Source organism: Mesoplodon bidens, assembly GCF_964165515.1.
Source record: "Mesoplodon bidens genome assembly, chromosome: 4".
Classification (NCBI taxonomy): domain Eukaryota; kingdom Metazoa; phylum Chordata; class Mammalia; order Artiodactyla; family Ziphiidae; genus Mesoplodon; species Mesoplodon bidens.
In genome coordinates, this window is record NC_138160.1 from 87,964,395 (window position 1) to 87,984,687 (window position 20,293).

Here is a 20,293-nt window from a genome sequence, read left to right on the forward strand (position 1 = left end):
AGCCAGTGCTTTTAAAATTTTAGAATCCACAGAGCATTTCTGAAATTAAAGTCACATTAAAAAATTACTACTATGCCAAGAAGTGATAGTAGCAGATTAGGTGCCAAATGCAGTTTAGAACTATTATCACTGAGATATATATAGCCTCATTTGTAGATATCTCAGTGAATTTCGAAATTAACCAATAAAGGAGGGATAGTTCATAATATAATAGATATATGAAGCCAAATAGATTTTACCTGACATCTATGTTAACTATGAGATGCAAATCAAGAGATAGTTATAATAAACCAGATAAAACTAGGTCTATTTTTCCTTTTTTCTTTTCCTTTTCCTCTTCCTTCCTTCTTCCTCCCTCCCTCCTGCTCTCTTTTCTTTCTTCCTTCCTTCCCCCTTTTTCTTTCTTTCTCTCTTCCTTCCTTCCTTTTCTTTTTTCTTCCCTCCCTCCTTTCTTTTCCTTTTTCTTTCTTTTCTTCCTCCCTTCCTTCCTTCCTTCCTTCCTTCCTTCCTTCCTTCCTTCCTTTCTTTCTCTCTTTCTTTCTTTCTTTCCTTGAAACATAATGATTAGCAGTTGCCTGGATCTTCTAGAAAGGAAAATACAAGAAATGGAATCCTTGCTTTCATTCTTCATTTGTGTCTGATGGTTAAGGTAATATACTTTTATCTTTAAATACTGAATCAAAAGCAGGGAAGGGTAAGCTGTGACAAAGTGAGAGAGTGGCATGGGCATATATACACTACCAAACATAAAATAGATAGCTAGTGGGAAGCAACCGCATAGCACAGGGAGATAAGCTAGGTGGTTTGTGACCACCTAGAGGGGTGGGATAGGGAGGGTGAGAGGGAGGGAGACGCAAGAGGGAAGAGATATGGGAACATATGTATATGTGTAACTGATTCACTTTGTTATAAAGCAGAAACTAACACACCATTGTAAAGTAATTATACTCCAATAAAGATGTTAAAAAAAAAAAAAAAGCAGGCTTGGCAGAGTCGGAAAGGCATCAAAATGAAAGTAAAAGACTCTGTCCTTAGGAAGCATTTTTTGGGGAAATGAAAGTCAGTTGCATAAGTTGAAGGGCTCCTAGTCACTCTGTTTTTCTGACTCATCACTAAATTAATCAGAGATTCCAACGAAGCTCCTTCCTGTTTGTCAAACATGCCCCCCATGGCCCTTATCAAGAATTATTTCAGAGGCAATACTGTGCTTGAAGTCAAATTGGAGTAGAGGAGAAATAAGTATCAGGTGAGGAAACAGGAAAGTAAATACCACCATTTTTGGAGAAGTTTAGCATGAATTGGCAAATAATTGACTGATAGGGTAATAACTATCAGATGATATGGGTGGTGGGGTTTAGTTATCTTAGGTAAAATCACTGAGAATACTGAAAATTCCTACCTATACACTTAAACACTTTCCTGCTACTCATACAACTCTCTCATTTTTTATCCTCTTCCAATTTACTGCATAGATTATAAAATGAGAAGCCTTTTCTTTATAATGCATATAATTTCATTAATAAGCAGAGCACTTCTCCTTCAAATACAGATATACATGCAGAAACATGCATATATGTATATATATATATATATATGCTACATAGATATGCTTTGTGTGCACACATGTGTAAACATACTGTGTACTGATAATAATCATCTAAAATAAATAGATGATAGGTTCATATACAGTAAATTTTTTCCCATTATATATCATTGATTTAATAACACTATCAATATTGTATGTATGAAAAAAATATTTTCTAATAGCTACTTCTGTATTTTTATGAGTGTATTATTTATAACAAACTTCAAATTGGTTTTATATATTTTTCTGCCAAAAATGTGATTTTTAAACCTCCTTTCCTTCTAAGGAATAAAAATGTACATGAAGCCTCTGTACATTTGTTTTCTTCCTCATATTTAATGACTAATCAATCACTTGTACAATAAAAAGCATGACCACAAAATTAATAGCAATAACTTGGAATAATATTGTAAACATAAATAAGACCTCCTTACAAATATAGAATATGTCAATCTATACACTAGAAAAAAAAATTGATGTTTGTTGTATAAATATCAACTGTATTCCAGAGAAGTCATTTGTGTTTCACAGAAAATGATGAAAAATCTCTAGTGGTTTTACATTACTCTTTGAGAAACATTTTTAAGACACAATGAAATTGTCCAGTAACATCCAGTTTTAAAATATTCAGCCTTAAACTTCCAATTTTTAAAAATTTCCTTTGATGGCCACCTCTGTGAAATTAGAGTTTTCTCAGCACATGGTCTGCACATTCTATGTGTGCACTCACTTCCTACATACATCATTCTGAATGTGCTTTTCACAGTACTTTGTTTATCCCCACACTTTAAATAAACTATTTTTTAGCCATTGATTCATATCTTAAATTAGAGTAATAGCAGTAAAAGGTGATATATGATAAATTATTAAACATAAACAATAAAAAGTAAATAATGTGAAACACCTGGACCAAACTCACTGAGCCTTGTTCAAAGACTGATAATAGAGACAACCTCGACAATGTGATTCTGTAGTTCATGGGAAAACCTTAACAATGTAGAGATTAAGAATAGAACAAGATTGAATTAAAATCTGAATGTAATATAAATTTCACATTTCCAATTTGGGAAACATAAAGAAAATTTTTTCTTCTCTCCCCTCCCGCATGCCACCACAAACAGCAGCAGCAGCTATTTCTGCAGAAAACCATGACAGACCACAAAGAATTGCAATGGTCCATTTACCACACTTTACAAACACTGCACTAATGACTCCTTCCTTATCACTCTTCACCTATTAAGACGTGCACTAAACATATCTTTTAAAGTTTTACATTAGTGTGGCTTCAAATACAAATTTTATGTGCAGTAATGATTTTCTAATGAATGTGCATGCCTCAATGTCTTCCAAGTATTGATTAGCATAAGCAGGCTAATTTTAATTCCTAGCGATTTTCATTTGTCAACAAGATCTTTATCAGTTTCCTACTGTATACCTAGCCTAATTAAGAAAAAAAAATTGAGCCAGATATATAAAATTGTGATTTTTCTTTCTTAGATGGATAGAGGATAAAGGTAATGGTTAAATATTGTAATATTTAATTTATATAATGGTTTGATATTATATTTAACTTATAATTCCTATTTATTTAAAAATAAAATAACATTTTCAATAACAATACAAAAACATTAAAGTAATTTTGAAAATAATAAGATATGAATAATAATGTGATTCTAACACTACCGCTAGACTTACTTCGTCAAGGGGTAAAATTGATATGAACTTGTTTTCAACCCCTAATCATATGTATTCAACACAGTACAATATATTCAATACAATTCACATTCTATACAGTTTTGCTGGCTCTAATCAAATAACTATTTTTTTTCTTTCTGTATCACTTTGACTTTGTATAACATGTTATAAATACCAATTTTAAAAAGTCTAATTCTGTGCTTTTTGCATGAAAATTTTCATTTCTCCTTCATATTTATAATTTTTAATATCTACGTAACATTCTTTTTAGCTGATGTATTATAACCTTTAAAACCTCCTTAGACATAAGATTTTCACTTTTTTAATTTTATGATTTTATGAATTAAAATTTTACCAAACTTTTCTGAGTGTATAGCATTATATTTTTGATAATTGTTCCCTTAAATCAAATTTCCATAAGTGAAATTACCCAATCAGAGACTGTGATTATTTATTTTGATTTGGGGCCATGCACCATATGTTTCCAGAGGATCTTACCAATATATAACACCAGATTTCTTATATACAGAAAGACTTGGAAAAGTTATTTTCCTATACTGAAGTTATCTTGGGATAATAACTGCAAACTAAATCCTGTGTGATATTTAAATTCCTGTAAAATTTATTCTTCATTTCCTACTACCTAAAGTCTGTCAAAGGTTTTTTTCCACCTCTCTGCATGTTGCTATAAATTAATGTTTCATTGATACCTTGGTGATACAGGAATACTCATCCACTTGCCATTCTGAGATGTTAAATAAAACATGACTGAGTGTAAAATTCTTCTAAAAGTGAAATTTAGAGTCAATTATAAAACTTACAAATTCTCCTACTTAACTTCCCTGAAGGATAGTATAAGCATCATCACTCTGAAGAAGAGCTGAAAATATATAAATACACTACCATTTTGAATATAAATAACAGTACCTGAAAAACAAGTAACTCATCTTTTGAAGTGGTATTCTCATGTGATTTTTTGAAAGCTGATACTTTACATTCTGAAAGTCACAAACCAATAGCGAATGTCATAAAAATACTACCTAAGAATCCCTTGTTGATTTTTATTTACAGGAAAAAAATAGTTTTATTTTTAAAGAGACTAACTGTCCCCTTTTTTTGGATTGAGGAGAACATCTAGAGGACTGTACTATGTCAGGCTATCTAGAAAACTAAACTATTAAAAAATACACATGACACTTTGTAAAATGAAAGGCCACACATATTTGGAACTAACAAGTCATTTCAATGATATGTATTAAATTCCAGAGGGCCCAACAGTGAGCTAACTTATAGGGAAATCCAAACTAGTTTTATTCAATTCCGCCACAGAATGGGACTGGGAAAATGTTTTTCTCATGTCCTACTGCAATACAGAATGTCCAAGACCACCTATTCATATTCAGATGAACTTAATGGTTCAAACTACTAGTTGGCAAGTGGTCCAGAGGCTGTGAATAGATGAGGATCCGGAATCAACAACATTCTGGAACTTCTGTCCTTTTTCATGTCAATGGCTCTTGCTTCTCTACTCCTTCCTTTAAATCTGCATCTCCCCTATGCCACCAGTTCCCCTTCCCTCCCATTTACCACAGACCGAAAATTATCTTTGGGTGGAGAAAAACTTGCTCTCTAAGTACATGGTAGAATCTTTCAGTTTATCACTTAGACCAATGCTTTCTCTAAGTATTTACTTGTCAGTTCTATGTATGATGAAAGAGAGGATGAAAAGGTCTTAGGGTTCGAATGAAATGCTGGAAGATAAGAAGAAAAATACACAGGAAACACACAGGTTAATACTTCTAGATATAACCCTGCTCTCTGTGTTACTGCTTACAAGAAAGCTTCCAATCCTAGTTTCCCTTTGTAATAGAGTTTGAAGCTCTGAGTAATGTGAATCATATTTACATAAAGTGTAGGCAAGCAGTGAATCTAGTTTTCATTGTTTCTTTTATTTTTCCAGTGAGTGGAATCCAGGTCATCAAGTATTCCCACTATTAACAGGACAGACATAGTTACAAATTCTCAGACTAACATCTGTATATTCCATTATGTTTTGTTATCCAAGAAAATCTCTGTGTGATTTAACATCCATGTTTAAACAAATAGCTGAAATTCTTCCAATTTGAAACACTCTTTTTGAATTCCAGATATAAAACTGTGGATTTTAATTTAGCTATGGCATACTCATGACTGAAATAAGCTTGAAACTTTTCTGCTGCTAATTTTATTAAAAGTAATCCTTTTTCTCTTTCACGGAAAACATATAGCCTCTCCCTAGTTTGACATACATAAAACCTCAGGCTTGTTTGTGAAATAAATTTCACACATTCTATACTTCATTATTTTAAGGAAAACATATGTCTCTTCAGCTGGATCTTTTGGTAGGTTACAAATGGATTCTTAGCCTCTGTTGTGATATAATTAGATTGGTTTTATTTATGATGTTATTTATAGCTTTGTAGTCCATTACATAATATATAGAGTTTCTAAAACATTGCCCTAACGGGGAATTCATGTGCTCTTACAGGAGGAAACAAGTAAATATAGGTGGGAATTAAGCACCATTATCAAGGCTTATTAAAAACCCCTTAAATTAGACATTCACATTTTTCTTTATTCTTTCATAACCGTGCAGCTTGTAAAAATTCTTTAGTATGTTATGCATATGCAAAAGAAACACAAGAAAGTACCAGCAATTAAATCCTACCTCATTATCTTTTTGATGCTTTGATTTTACAGATCTTCTCGTGTCCACAGAGCCATTCTTTATCCTACCACAGAAGGCACTTACCTTTCTCATAACTGTCATAATATCTTGTCATTTTAATCTACTTTGTTTTTCTTTTAACTGATTGTCACCCTCTAACAAAATGGACTCCTTCAGGACAAGAAACCTGTCTCCCTTGTCTGTGTCTCCACAGAATTAATATCTCACAAATCATTTTTACCTTCCATAAACCTTTGAAAAGTCTCATTTATCTTTCTATATATACTTCTTATTTCTCCCCAAATAGCTTCCATTAGGATATATATTCTAAATAATACATTCTTTGAATTAGTAAAGGTAAGCATTGTGCTTTGAGGCCTATTTTTTTATCATATATTTGTTGAAATGATAATGTATATAATTGCATCAAACTCTTTTTGCTTCTCTTAGTCCAAAGATATTTCCATGTTACAGATAACTGGTTAATGTAAAACAAAATCAGTATGCAAAATGAGAATGTCATAGATTAAATTTAAAATATAATGTAGAGTAAAAATTAATTCTTGAAAATATTTATTTTACCTCATATGAAATACATCAGGACTAGTTGTCCACAGCTTATAATGTCCCAAAGTATAGCTTTACTTTTAAACACAATATAGCGATTTTTATATCTAGGCAATATTAGATTTACTAATTAATTTAAAAATTAATTCATTAAACAAATTCTATATAGTAAGTACTATGCTAAGTATATCAGTCGGGATACATTTCTTCTTAAGTAATTAAAGTAGTTTTTATTAAATATAAAACATAAAAATCTGCCTTTCCTACATCTAATGTTTCATTTATTTATGAATCACAAGGACAAATTAAGAGAAATTGTATGTACAACATATTATGAACAAAGGCCTCTGTTTATCAAATGGCTTCTTGTACTTCTCTATTAATGATTGCACAACTCTTAAGAGGCAAAATGTATGATAATTTGGAACTGTTTTTACCTGTATGCCATTAATAAACCCTAATCACCAAGATAAACACCTCTTATAATTGAGAGAACTTATTTAAAAAGAGGTAAAATAGGAACTCAAATAATAGTCTCACATATCAGTTAGATATTCCAAATTTTAAAAGAAAAATACTTTCAGTAGAAATTTATCTTTAGTTTTTATAACTTACTATGTTCAGTTCAATTGCCTGTATTTGAATCTGAGCCTTACCATTTACTAGAGGTAGAACCTTTGGGAATTTTTTAACCTTTCTAGGCCCTAGTCTCTTTATTTGTAAAATTACATCACATGGTTCTTTGGAGAATTAAAGGAATTTTATATGTTTAAAATGTCTGACAAATTATAAAAGCCCTATAAATATTATTTTGATCATATGAACTTGATTTTAATAGTATAATAATTTCTCTTATAATTCCCTGTTCAAAACATATTCAAATAAATATCTTCTCAAGAACACTTACTCTTTCCTCCTTTGGGGGCATCCAGGTTTTTATGAGGTAGAAAGAATCTTCCGTCCTTGGAGAAGTCCTTCAAGTAGTACCTGAGTGTCAGTCAAATGGCAGTTATCACATATCTATTATAGTTAATGCCTTTCAATATATTACCCTTTCACAAGCCCAAGGACTATAATTATTTGGAAATAGATTTTACCTTAATATTAGTGTGCTTTAACCTCTTTGAAAGCAGGAGGTCAAGGAATATTTAAATTATAGTCTGTGTTTCCTCCTTACTCAGAGAGTTCAAAATTTTTTAAATGAATAGTTTAATTAAATAGGTTTTCTTAGGCTTTAAAAATAATAGAAAAAATATAGTGTGGGTCACTTTTTACCCAATCATAAATTTATCATTTGTTAACTCATCAAAGCCCTTCTGGCAGTGCTGGCACAGAAGGTGGGATGAGCACTCAGGGCTCTCATTTTTCTGGTTGGTTTCAGGCTCTGAGTCACTCTCCCTTCTGTGTTATTCTAACAGCAGAACACCAGGAAATGTTGTTTGTGTAAATGTTAGTAAAGTGAAATTGAGTCTCCACAAATAATCCTATATAAAAGCTCTATAACATTTTGTTTCTAAAACTGCTCCAAGATCTTTACTAACTTATCAATATCACCAAAAACCATAGTGGCGATTACTTTTTTTCCGAAGAAACGCTGTTTTAAAAATCAGTTATAAAAATCACAATCTCTACCACGTTTAGGGTTATGGACATTTGAATTTGAAAATTCAGCATGAAACCATGCCTTACATTACCACAGAGTAAATACTGTGGACTATCAGCAGTTTAAATCAGATAGTTTTACTTGACCAAAGGATACACAATGAGACAAAACAAGGGGAATTACACACAGTGTGCACAATAGGAGTTGCATTGTCCAACCAAATCAAAGTTCTTTTACGTTCATGAGGCAGGAGGCGGGGAACAGGAGATGCTTGTTAGACATTGATTTTTGCAGACTCACACATCTGCATAATGATCTTAGTCAACAGCATTATGTAACACAAAGGGCATGGAGATGGCTACCCTGCTTAGATTGCCAGAGGAAATATTAAAATACAAAATAAGCTGAAGCCTGCCTGTGCCTTTCTATATGTACATAATAAAGCAGCAGGAGCTCAAAGTACTGTCGGCAAAATATTGAGCCCTGGGCCTCTAGACTTACTAGGAGAAACTTGTCCAACCCTCTTATTTTAAATATATCTAGTTCACATGACAGAGAATATATGATATTACTCCATACCTGATCACTGACTTTATTTCTGAGATATCTCTTGATAGCTTAGTTTTAGATACATCACCAAAAAAAAAAAAAAAAAAACACACACACAAAAAAACAAAAAAAAACCCCACATAATTGTTGAGTGTCTACTATGAATTGGAATAAGTGGCAAAGAAATGAACACAAAAATCAGAATACCAGCTTTTGCAGAGCTTAGTAACAGGGAAATAAAACCATGATCAATTAAATATATATATATACTATATATATTTATACATTATAGAAAATTTTGGTAAAATTTACAGTTAACTTAAAAAATATATTTATAAAAGATATTCATTTAATTGATTTCATTGCTGACTAAATGTTTTCATATTTGACCTTGCCAATCTGGGAATTCTTTGCGGGTAGTTTCCTCCCTCCCTCCCTTTCTTTCTTCCTTCCTTCCCCTGACTTTTCTTTCTTATAAATCAATTCAAACTCAGTACATATATATCTACTTTATTTTCAATACCTGCATTATATTCCATTTATGAATAAAAAACAATTGACTTTATTCCCCTAAATATGAATAAGTGAATACTTACGACATTTTTACTATTTACAGTAATGTCACATTGAGCATATAACATATGTTATATGAATTCTAGTGCTTTGTATGAATATCTTCCAAGATAAATTTCTAGAAATAAAATTGCCCATTCAAAAAATATACTTTTAACTCTGTTCTATTAAAATACCTCACCCTGAAAGAAGTTTATGCCAATTTATATACCAAACTATAGTATGGGCATACCTGTCAAATTGTAATTTTTCTTAATTAATCAATTTATTCATTTATTCAACAAGTAGTTATTGTAACCTTATAATATGCCAGGCACCATTATAGCTAATGGTTCACTATTATCACAGTGAACCAGCCAGAAAAAGCTGCTGCCATACCAGGAGCTTATATTCTAACAAATAATTAGTGAAGCTTGTCCTACAATGCTTGATTTTATGATAGCCTTCTGGCCTGAAGAAAAAACAGATAGAATTTTGAGGAAAAAACTCTTCTGAGCTTTGCCATGGTGTTCAGATAGATACTATATCCTGGTGAGAACTGAAAATATGCAAGATTTATTTACAAATTAGGAGTCTATTTAATTACTGGAAGCCATTATAATTATCTCACACATTTTATTTTTGCAAAACATCAAGAGGTTAGTGAGAAAATTATACTCCGCCTTAGGTCCACAATTTGGCATTGTAGCAGCAGAATGCAATTCTAGGTCACTGTACACTTAAATATTCTCTAATGATGATTCTATTTGCTTCTTTCTCTTCACATAACAGTATAATCTCGTGTTGCTATTTTAATCATTTTTCCTGTATTTCACAATAATTTCACATTCTATAAAAATCTTACGGAAATAAATTTTAGCAATTAATTTTAAAATTTTATACTCCTATGAATTGACAATCCATGCACATGGTTATGACACATTTACAAACAACTATACATAGAGTAAATTAAGTGTTTTTTCCATCCTAGACCCACAACAATCCTGGTGGCAGCCATAATTGTATTTCTTGTGCATACTTAAATAATATTCTAGGCATATACCACCTAAACTGAAGGCACACATATAGTTTATTGACTAAACTGAGACTTTTGTGATAGTAAAAGGGTGTACAAGTTTTCATTATGCCAGGACAACAGGTGAAAATCAGAAATATACGGGACAAACTAAAATATGTGGTCACCCTAACTGTACATCATATGTATTCAGGTAAATATATTTTCAAATTTGATCTGTAAGGTAGCAAGTACACACTATTCTTCACTTTCTTTTTTCACATAACAATGTTTTGAGTATATTTCCAGAAAAAAAAGACTAATCCTTTATAATATCTACATAAATACATCATTATTTTCCCTGCTGACATTTAGGTTATTTCCATTCTTTTACTATTACAAAAAATATTGTATTGAACATTCTTATATATAGGTCATTTTGCTTATATATAAGTATATCTTTATGATAAGTTGTTAGAATTGTTGAACTAAAAGCTATGTGTTTTTTAATCAAAAAATCCACAAACAATAAATGCTGGAGAGGGTGTGGAGAGAAGGGAACCCTCCTACACTATTGGGGGGAATGTAAATTGGTACAGCCACTATGGAGAATAGTATGAAGTTTCCTTAAAAAAACTAAAAATAGAGCTACCATATAGTACTGCAATCCCACTCCTGGGCATATATCTGGAGAAAAACATGATCCGAAAGGATGCATGCACCCCAACATTCATTGCAGCACTGTTTACAATAGCCAAGACATGGAAGCAACCTAAATGTCCATCGATAGAGGAATGGATAAAGAAGATGTGGTATATATATACAATGGTATATTACTCGCCACTAAAAAGAATGAAATAATGCCATTTGCAGCAACATGGAGAGACCTAGAGATTGTCACACTGAGTGAAGTAAGTCAGACAAAGAGAAATATCATATGATATTGCTTATATGCAGAATCTAAAAAGAAATGATACAAATGAACTTATTTACAAAACAGAAACAGATTCATAGACTTAGTGCACAAACTTTTAGATTCTGAGTAATATTTCATTGTATGTATGTATCAATTAATCACACACCAAAAAAACTCGTTCAAGATAGCAGACGAACTGGAGACACAAAAGGGTTGCTATTCCACAGCAATGCTAAATTTGGAGGATAGAGAATATCCTTTGATTAAGTCACCGTTTTTACTCCCTGAAGGTATCCCCAAAGCTTATTGTGTTCCATGGCCCTTAGTTCTGCTCTCTGGGATTTACTTCCTCCTCTATTATTCTCTTGAGCCGTATTTGAAGATAGTATTGAAGAATATGCTCACTTCAGCCTTCTTCTACTTTGTAGAATATTAGGTACTCAAATATCATTTTAAGTTTTGCATAGTCTTTCTCTTTTGACCCAAGGTGCTGTGGCCCTTTAATGACTGAGTCTAATTTTTCTTCTAATTTCTCCCAGTCAGCTCCACATGCCAAGAGTCAAAGCTACCATTCTTTTTAAGATGGATCTCTCTCTCTACTGCATATTTACATGTGTGCAGTCACATTCTCTATCAAAGTTGAGACGCTAACCATCCTTCTAACTCTCAAAGAGTAGACTACTTGTTCTCTAAAAGTGGGGTGGGGGGGAGAATCAGAATTTTTCAGCAATAGAGAAATGAGAAGAAAATAGAAGCTCAAAAAAGGATTTCACATAACTAGATTCATTGTTTAGAAATTCATAACTTAAAAGTTATAAATGTTAATCCTTTTGCTTCTTTGTATTTTCTAGTATGTAGAGGCATAGTATTATGTTAGATGTCCAGGTAACATCAGTTCTTAGGCATGTAGGCACCAGTTGTTAACTGACTCCTCCAAAATGAGAAAAAGAGGAAATGAACAAAGCCTCATAGCTAAGGCTTTTTCTCTTGCAATGTTCTGGCAGGCAAAAAAATAAATTTTAAAGGGATAATGTCATATCAGTATCTGTCATATTTAACAACTGAGGAAAAATATTTCTTACCCTATAAACAAGATGATATTATTTAGGTATTTCTTGATGGCATTTATTTTCTTTACTGCAATGAAAATCACTATACATTTTCCTACTCTTTCTTCTATCAATATTTATTGAGTGTTTTACTCTTTGGCAGGGACTATGCTATTCACCTGAGGAATGTAAAATGCAAAATTTCTTACACATTCTGAAGTAAAGGAAGAACGACTAAACAAGCAGTGTCCAAATAGCATGCACATTAATCAGGAATAAGCTGAGCACTAAGTGAAGAGGCAAGAAGGTGCTCCTGGGGAAATGGGGAAGAATTCACAGAGGAGGTATTAATAGAATCTTTAAAAATGAAGAGTAAGCAGATAGATATTGCAAGTTGAGATGACACCAATGCAAGGGCAACAGGCATGAGAAAATAAGGGCACTGCAAATACATTGGCATACCAGACCCTAATTTTCAACTAGAGAGACCTGAGTTCCAGACTGTTTGGCCCTGTAAAAACCCATTCTTCAGCAGTTAGAATGCTATGATTTTTTTAATTAAAAAAATTTATTTATTTTACTAAATGTGGTATGATCAGATGAGTGATTTAAAGCAATCAAACTTATAGGACGGAGAAATGGATTGGCATGGGGTGGTATTGACGGCAGGGAGACCAGGCTGTTAAAGGGGTAGAACACTCACAGGTCTGAACAAAGACGGTGATCATTTTTCCCCCCAAAAATAGCTTTCAATAAAGGAAATCTTTCTCCTGATTTAACTGCAAATATTAATATAAATTTTTCTTTCTACCATTTTTCTGAAAAAACAAAAGTTTCAATGTTGTTTTTACTTAAAAATATACTATATGAAAATGTATAGAGTATAACTAATTTTAATAGAGTATAACTGATAGATACAAATGCACAGCTTTTAAAATTTCTATGAGAAGAATGGACAAATATTTTATTCATGTAAAATGTTAAAGCTCAACATGAAAATAGTTACCTTTTTAAATTTACATTGTCTTTCGTTATTAGGGGGATACATGTTTAGATGAAGGAAATTTTCCTTAAAAATATCCATTTAGGGCTTCCCTGGTGGCGCAGTGGTTGAGAGTCTGCCTGCCGATGCAGGCAACACGGGTTCGTGCCCCGGCCCGGGAAGATCCCACATGCCGCGGAGCAGCTGGGCCCGTGAGCCATGGCAGCTGAGCCTGCGTGTCTGGAGCCTGTGCTCCGCAACGGGAGAGGACACAACAGTGAGAAGCCCGTGTACCGCAAAAAAAAAAAAAAAAAAAAAAAAAAAAAATCCATTTAAACAGGGACCCAATCCACTGATTTTACTCTCCTAATAAATATAACCCCACATAAGGGCTGTCACTATATCCTGTACTAGGCAGCAAGTTTGAATGAGCCGAACTAATTAGTAATAAATCTGCCAGAATCCTCTCAAAATAGTGTCATAAGTAATCAGAATAGGAATAAATGAATTGAAAAATGTTAGTCCTCATGAAAGAAATCTTATCAATTTCTAGCACTCCTTAACTGACTTGTGTGTCTTTAACCTGGCATATCCATCAGTCTTTGCCTTTCAAGTCAGCTAAAAATGTTCTGATTACCTTGGATGAAGAGATTATAAAAAGCTTTATAGGAGCACCAAATAATTGTGATTCTTAGCTGGCTTATATTTATTTGTTCAAGCACACTTGATTCTAGTAATATAATTCATCTCTCTATTCATATTTTAAAATAGTTACCTCTGTAGTTCTTTAATCTTTAAATGAGTTTTAGTCTTTTAGAATAATTTCATTTACTTTTTACATTGACAAATGTAACATGGCAATGTAAGACAGGCGAAGGATATTCAGGAACTTTGCAAATTTTCTGTAAACCTAAAACTGTTTTAAAGATTTTTAAATTTATTTAAATTTTTTTTCATAAGACAAAATTATTAATACAAAGTAATAGTGAAAACAGGCAAAACAGACTCACATGTATACCTGACAAATAATATATTGATTGTTAACAGGACTTCCACATGCATTTTATACTATGAAATATTTTGTACAGTAGATTTACACCTCATGAGTTAAGTTGTAATCAAATGGTAAAGAGGGACATTTTGTCAAAATTATGCTTTATATCTGTTAAACTACCACAAAATATGGAATGTATTGTCTTAAGTATACAACATTGTAGAGGGTTATATTAATTCTTATAAATCCTTCATAGTCAGTGTTTCTCAATGGTCTCTTTTCTAATAAATATAATCCTTCAATTTAATTTTCCAACTCCCAACCACTTGCACAAACAATGTTATTCATTTCTTTCTCAGTGATCTGGAAACTCTTTGGAGAATCCCCACTCTCCTTTCAAAGGCATTAAAATATGGATTGATTACTTAAGATTTTATAGTATTTATTCTCAGAGGCACATTCTCATTGAGAACAATGCTGAATCATCACCTCTAAATTATTATTTTTCTTTATTCCCATATGATTCAGATGAGTTCTAGCAGGTACATGTGTGACTCCATTGTTCTTCAGGATGTTGAATACGCTTATTAATATTTATATTTTTCATGACCCTCAAGTTACATATTTTCCGTAGATAAGAAAGAGCTGGATGTTGTTATATTTAACTGGAATAAAATCAGTGAACTGTATTTAAAAGGAGAACTCATCTAAATATTGATAGCAAAATAATAAATGATCATCAAATTGATGTCTGTTCAGTTTAAATATTAACCTTTGAAGCAGTAACATCTAATGGTGGTGCTGTTATTGTGCCATTCAAACAGGCACCATAATTTTTGTGAGTGATGATGGTCATTATTTGTATTGACACTAAATTAAAAATCCCAAGTTGATAAAGCCATTAAAAATTTTTTTTGATCACATAATAAGGAAAATTAACCAGAAAAATTTCAATTGCTTATACAATTTTAACAAATAAAATAACCAGAAAGTTTATCCATTATTAAAGATTTTATCTCTGTTATGTGAAGTGAAAATGTAGTAATTTTAGGTGGGCAAAGCTTAGTGTTGCTCACTGCTTCTAATGCTCAACCTTTCAGGCACATAGTATACTTCCTTGATCCTTATTGTTGCATGGAGTCAATTTAGGAGTTCTGGTCACAAATTGTGTGTGTAAATGACTTGTAACACTTCTTGGCAAAATATTTAATTTGTTGTACAAATCTCCTGAGCTTTATTTTTCATCTGGCAAAGTGACAAACTATATTCCAAATTGTGTTTGCCCCATCAGCCTAGGTCCACTTGTGACTCTCAAGTTTATATGAATAGAGTTGCTCTGTTGATCAGGATGTGTTTTTATGTGAGAAACAACCAGAAAATAAAAAATTAAAAATGCAATCTACTTTGTCCTCACAAGTGACTGAGAATTGAGAGTTTCTGGTTACCAGACCATAACTTTTGCTTATACAGTAACAATGTCATTTTTTTTTAATGAGGAAATGCCATATAATTCTAGCCCCACAGAATTTGCTACTTTAATTGACTATATGCATTGAACAAACTAAATAAATAATTGCCAGGTTTTTTTCTTCATAATGGATGGTGTGAACATAAGGAAATAAAGGCATTTATTTTAAGCATGAAAAGTAGACATTTAGTTTTAGACATTAGAGCTAATATTATCAGACCCTACCCTAAAGACCAACATTTATCTAACACCACTATTTCTTCAAGTAAAATTGACATCATTTAAAATACTAAAAGAACTAAGACATGTACAGGCAATGAGTGTCAAGCTTAGCGTTTCCTTTGAAGGAATATTCAATAAATGTTTCTCTTCTACCAAAATCTCCCTTGCCTCACCTTTATCCATCCATACTATTTACTCATTTTGAGATTCTTTTGACAGTCTACAACTCACCCATTTTAAAGACAAGGACACTATCATCTCATTTTTTTCTTGTCTAAAGTAGACCATTTTATGAATTCCAATACTCACAGTGTGTATTAAAATGTTAATTTATATTTTCTACAATTATTTCATCATTACATTATCTATACTTATCTGAGATAATCTCATCCTTTAAGCATAGTGGATAGTTAGACCATTATATTAAGACTTTTTCATAACTTATCTTTTTCCAACTACTTCAGACAGTCACAAGTACTTGGTTACTGTTCAATAAAACCTTTTTTTTTAAACTGGAAGATTCAAACCTAACTTAAAATGCACATTTTACATGAAAACTTCATAAACTAGTTTCAATTTACTTAGATAAGTCTCTTACGCTACATATCTTCAATATTTTTATTAAGTTTTTAGAAAATCAGTTCAAATTTATTAACAAACTCTCTGAGATCAACAAGTTTTACTCATCTAAGTATTATATTTTCTTTCTTTTGTACTCCACCGTATTTCCTAAACCTTAACTCAATGCTCTGAATTCTAAATGAGTCTTAACTACTACATTCAGTGATATATATGAGTCTAATAAGAAGCATAGATAAGTCAACAAACCCTAGAGGTTGATTAGGTTTGAAAGACATGTTTAACTTGATAGAATATGCTTTACCAAATGTGCTTTCTAAATGTAATTTTTTAATCTAGGTATTAGAGAAAAGAAGTCAAAATCCCTCAAACACATGTGAAAAAATCTCAACTCATTTAGTAATCAGAGAAATGCAAATTAAAACCACAATTAGGTTCCATTAAAAACCCACCAGATAAACATTTAAACATATCTGAAAATGCTGTGTGGTTGAAAATGTGGATACTATCGGTGCAAACTAGTACACTATTTGGGAACACTATTTAGGAAAATTTAAATTACACATATTCTACAAGGTAGCAATTCAATTCTATGCATATATACTCTAGAAAAAACTTTTGTTCATGTGTACCAGAAGACATGTACAAGATTGTTTTCAGCAAGTTTTTTTCAGACTAGTCTGAAACTGGATATGTTCACCATTCATAGAATGGAAACATTTTTATTCAAGCAATATAAAGCCGTAAAGTATGAAAATATTGGGGAGGAAAAACACTCTTTTAGATTCTATGGCTGAACCTGAAAATTAAACTTACATAAGACAGATTTACAGGAAAAAACACACCAATTTTACTTAATACTTTTATGTGCACAAAGGAGTTTTCATAAGGAAAATGAAAACCTGAATAAGCAGTTAGGACCAAGAGCTTATTCACTTTTAACAAAGAAATGATACATTTGTGAAGAGGTGACAAAACAAAGATATATGGGCTAGGGGTAGTAAATTATGAGAAAGTGAATAGGAAATACATAGCAAAAATTAATAGAAGATAAGGGTTATTTTAATAGATTTGTTTGTACAGATCAGTTTTGACACCACCCCTCAGTCTCCAATGATAAGAATGTTCTCTTCCTGGTACAGTGAGGGCACCTTTCTCATGGTTAATTTTATGACCTGCTTTTAGGTAGAAATGGGAAGGTCAGAGAGCCCTTCCTGCATGTGCTGCTTCTCTAGTGCTTTCAAGCTCAAAATAGTTAATATGCCAAAGTGGCATATTTTCAGGATAACATGTTTTGAACCTTTTCAAAAATGAATGGGATGTGTGATGGTTAATTTTGTGTGTCAACTTGACTAGGCTAATGGATGCCCAGAATGCTAGCAAAACATTATTTGAGTGTGTCTGTGAGGTGATTCTGGAAGAGATTAGCAGTTTTAAAAAATCAGTATTGCAGTATATTTCATTTACAATGTTATGCTACTTTCAGGTATACAGTAAAGTGAATCACTTATACATATACATATTCCACTGTTTTTTAGATTCTTTTCATTACAGAGTATTGAGTAGAGTTCCCTATGCTATACAGTAGGTCCTTATTAGTTATCTATTTTATATATAGTAGTGTATATAGTCGTGTGTATATGTCAATTCCAATCTCCCAATTTATCCCTCCCTCCCTTTCCCACCTGGTACCCATAAGTTTGTTTTCTATATCTGTGACTCTATTCCACATATAAGTGATATCAAACGATATTTGTCCTTTTCTGTCTGACTTACTTCACTCAGTATGACAATCGCTAGGTCCATTCATGTTGCTGCAAATGGCATTATTTTGTTCTTTTTTATGGCTGAGTAATATTTCATTGTATACATGTACCACAACTTCTTTATCCATTCCTATGTTGATGGGCATACACTAATCAAAACAGTATGGTACTGGTACAAAAACAGAAATATAGATCAATCGAACAGTATAGAAAATCCAGAGATAAACCCATGCACCTATGGTCACCTAATCTATGACAAAGGAGACAAGAATATACAATGGAGGAAAGACAGTCTCTTCAATAAGTGGTGCAGGGAAAAATGGACAGTTACATGTAAAAGAATGAAACTAGAACACTCCCTAACACCATACAGAAAAATAAACTCAAAATGGGTTAAAGACCTAAATGTTAGGCTAGATACTATAAAACCCTTAGAGGAAAACACAGGCAGAACACACCCTGGCATAAATTGCAGCAAGATCTTTTTTGATCCACCTCCTAGAGTAATGAAAATTTAAAAAAAAATAAATAAACAAGTGGGACCTAATTAAACTTAAAAGGTTTTGCATGAAAAGATAACCCTCAGAATGGGAGGAAATATTTGCAAATGAAGCAACTGACAAGGGATTAATCTCCAAAATATACAAATAGCTCATGCAGCTCAATATTAAAAAAACAAACAACCCAATCCAAACATGGGCAGAAGACCTAAATAGACATTTCTCTAAAGAAGACATACAGATGGCCAAAAAGCACACGAAAAGACGCTCAACATCACTAATCATTAGAGAAATGCAAATAAAAACTACAACGAGGTATCACCTCACACCAGTCAGAATGGTCATCATCAAAAAAATCTAGAAACAATAAATACTGGAGAGGGTGTGGAGAAAAGGGAATCTTCCTACACTGTTGGTGGGAATGTTAATTGGTACAGCCACTATGGAGAAGAGTATAGAGGTTCCTTAAAAAACTAAAAATTCAAAAATATACATGCACTCCAATGTTCATTGCAGCACTGTTTAAAATAGCCAGAACATGGAAGCAAATTAGATTATCATTTGAATTTGTAGACTGAGTAAAGATCAGCAATGCTGGTGGACATTATCCAACCCTTTGAGGACCTGAATAGAAAAAAAGGCAGAGGAAGTGTGAATTTTCTCTCTGGTTGAATGGGACATCTATGTTCTGCCCTTTGAAGTCAGCATTCCTAGTTCTCAGACCATTGGCTGCCCTGGCTTTGGACTCGGACTGAATTACACCACCTGCTCTCCTGGTTCTCCAGCTTGCAGACTGTACATTGTGGGACTTCTCAGCCTCCATCTCTCTCTCTCTCTCTCTCTCTCTCTCTCTCTCTCTATATATATATATATATATATATATATACATATATATATATATATGTATATATATATATGTATATATATATATATATATGTATATATATATATATATGTATATATATATACACACACACACACACACACACACACTTGTTTTTGCTTTCTGGAGAACCTTGTTTAAAACAGGCAATGTACAACAATATAAAACAAGTTCATAATATTTACCATAGGAAAGAAGGCACACAATTATATATAGTACGAGTTAATTTATGTAGAGTTCAAGACCAGGCAAACTAAAACAACGTTATAAATGGGTAAATACATAGTAAAATATAAAAGATAAGCAAAGGATTGATATAACAGAGATCAGGAGAGTGATAATTTTTTCAGGAAAAAAATATTTTGGGAGAGGAACATTAAGAAGCTTCAAGGGTGCCAGAAATATTATCTTTTTTTGAGCAAGGTGATGGTTATATAAATATTCATTAATACTTAGTTAAATGACACATGTATTTTATCACTCATGTGTACATTTATTTCTCACAATAGTAAAAAGCAACCCAACTTGAATTTTACACAACAGAGAATTGAACAAAAAAAAATAGGTAGAGGGGAATAGGAAAAAAATTAAGAATATAGAGAAAAGAATTGGTTTATTTTCTTAGGATCTCAATAAAACATTTAGCTAAATATTTCTTGGC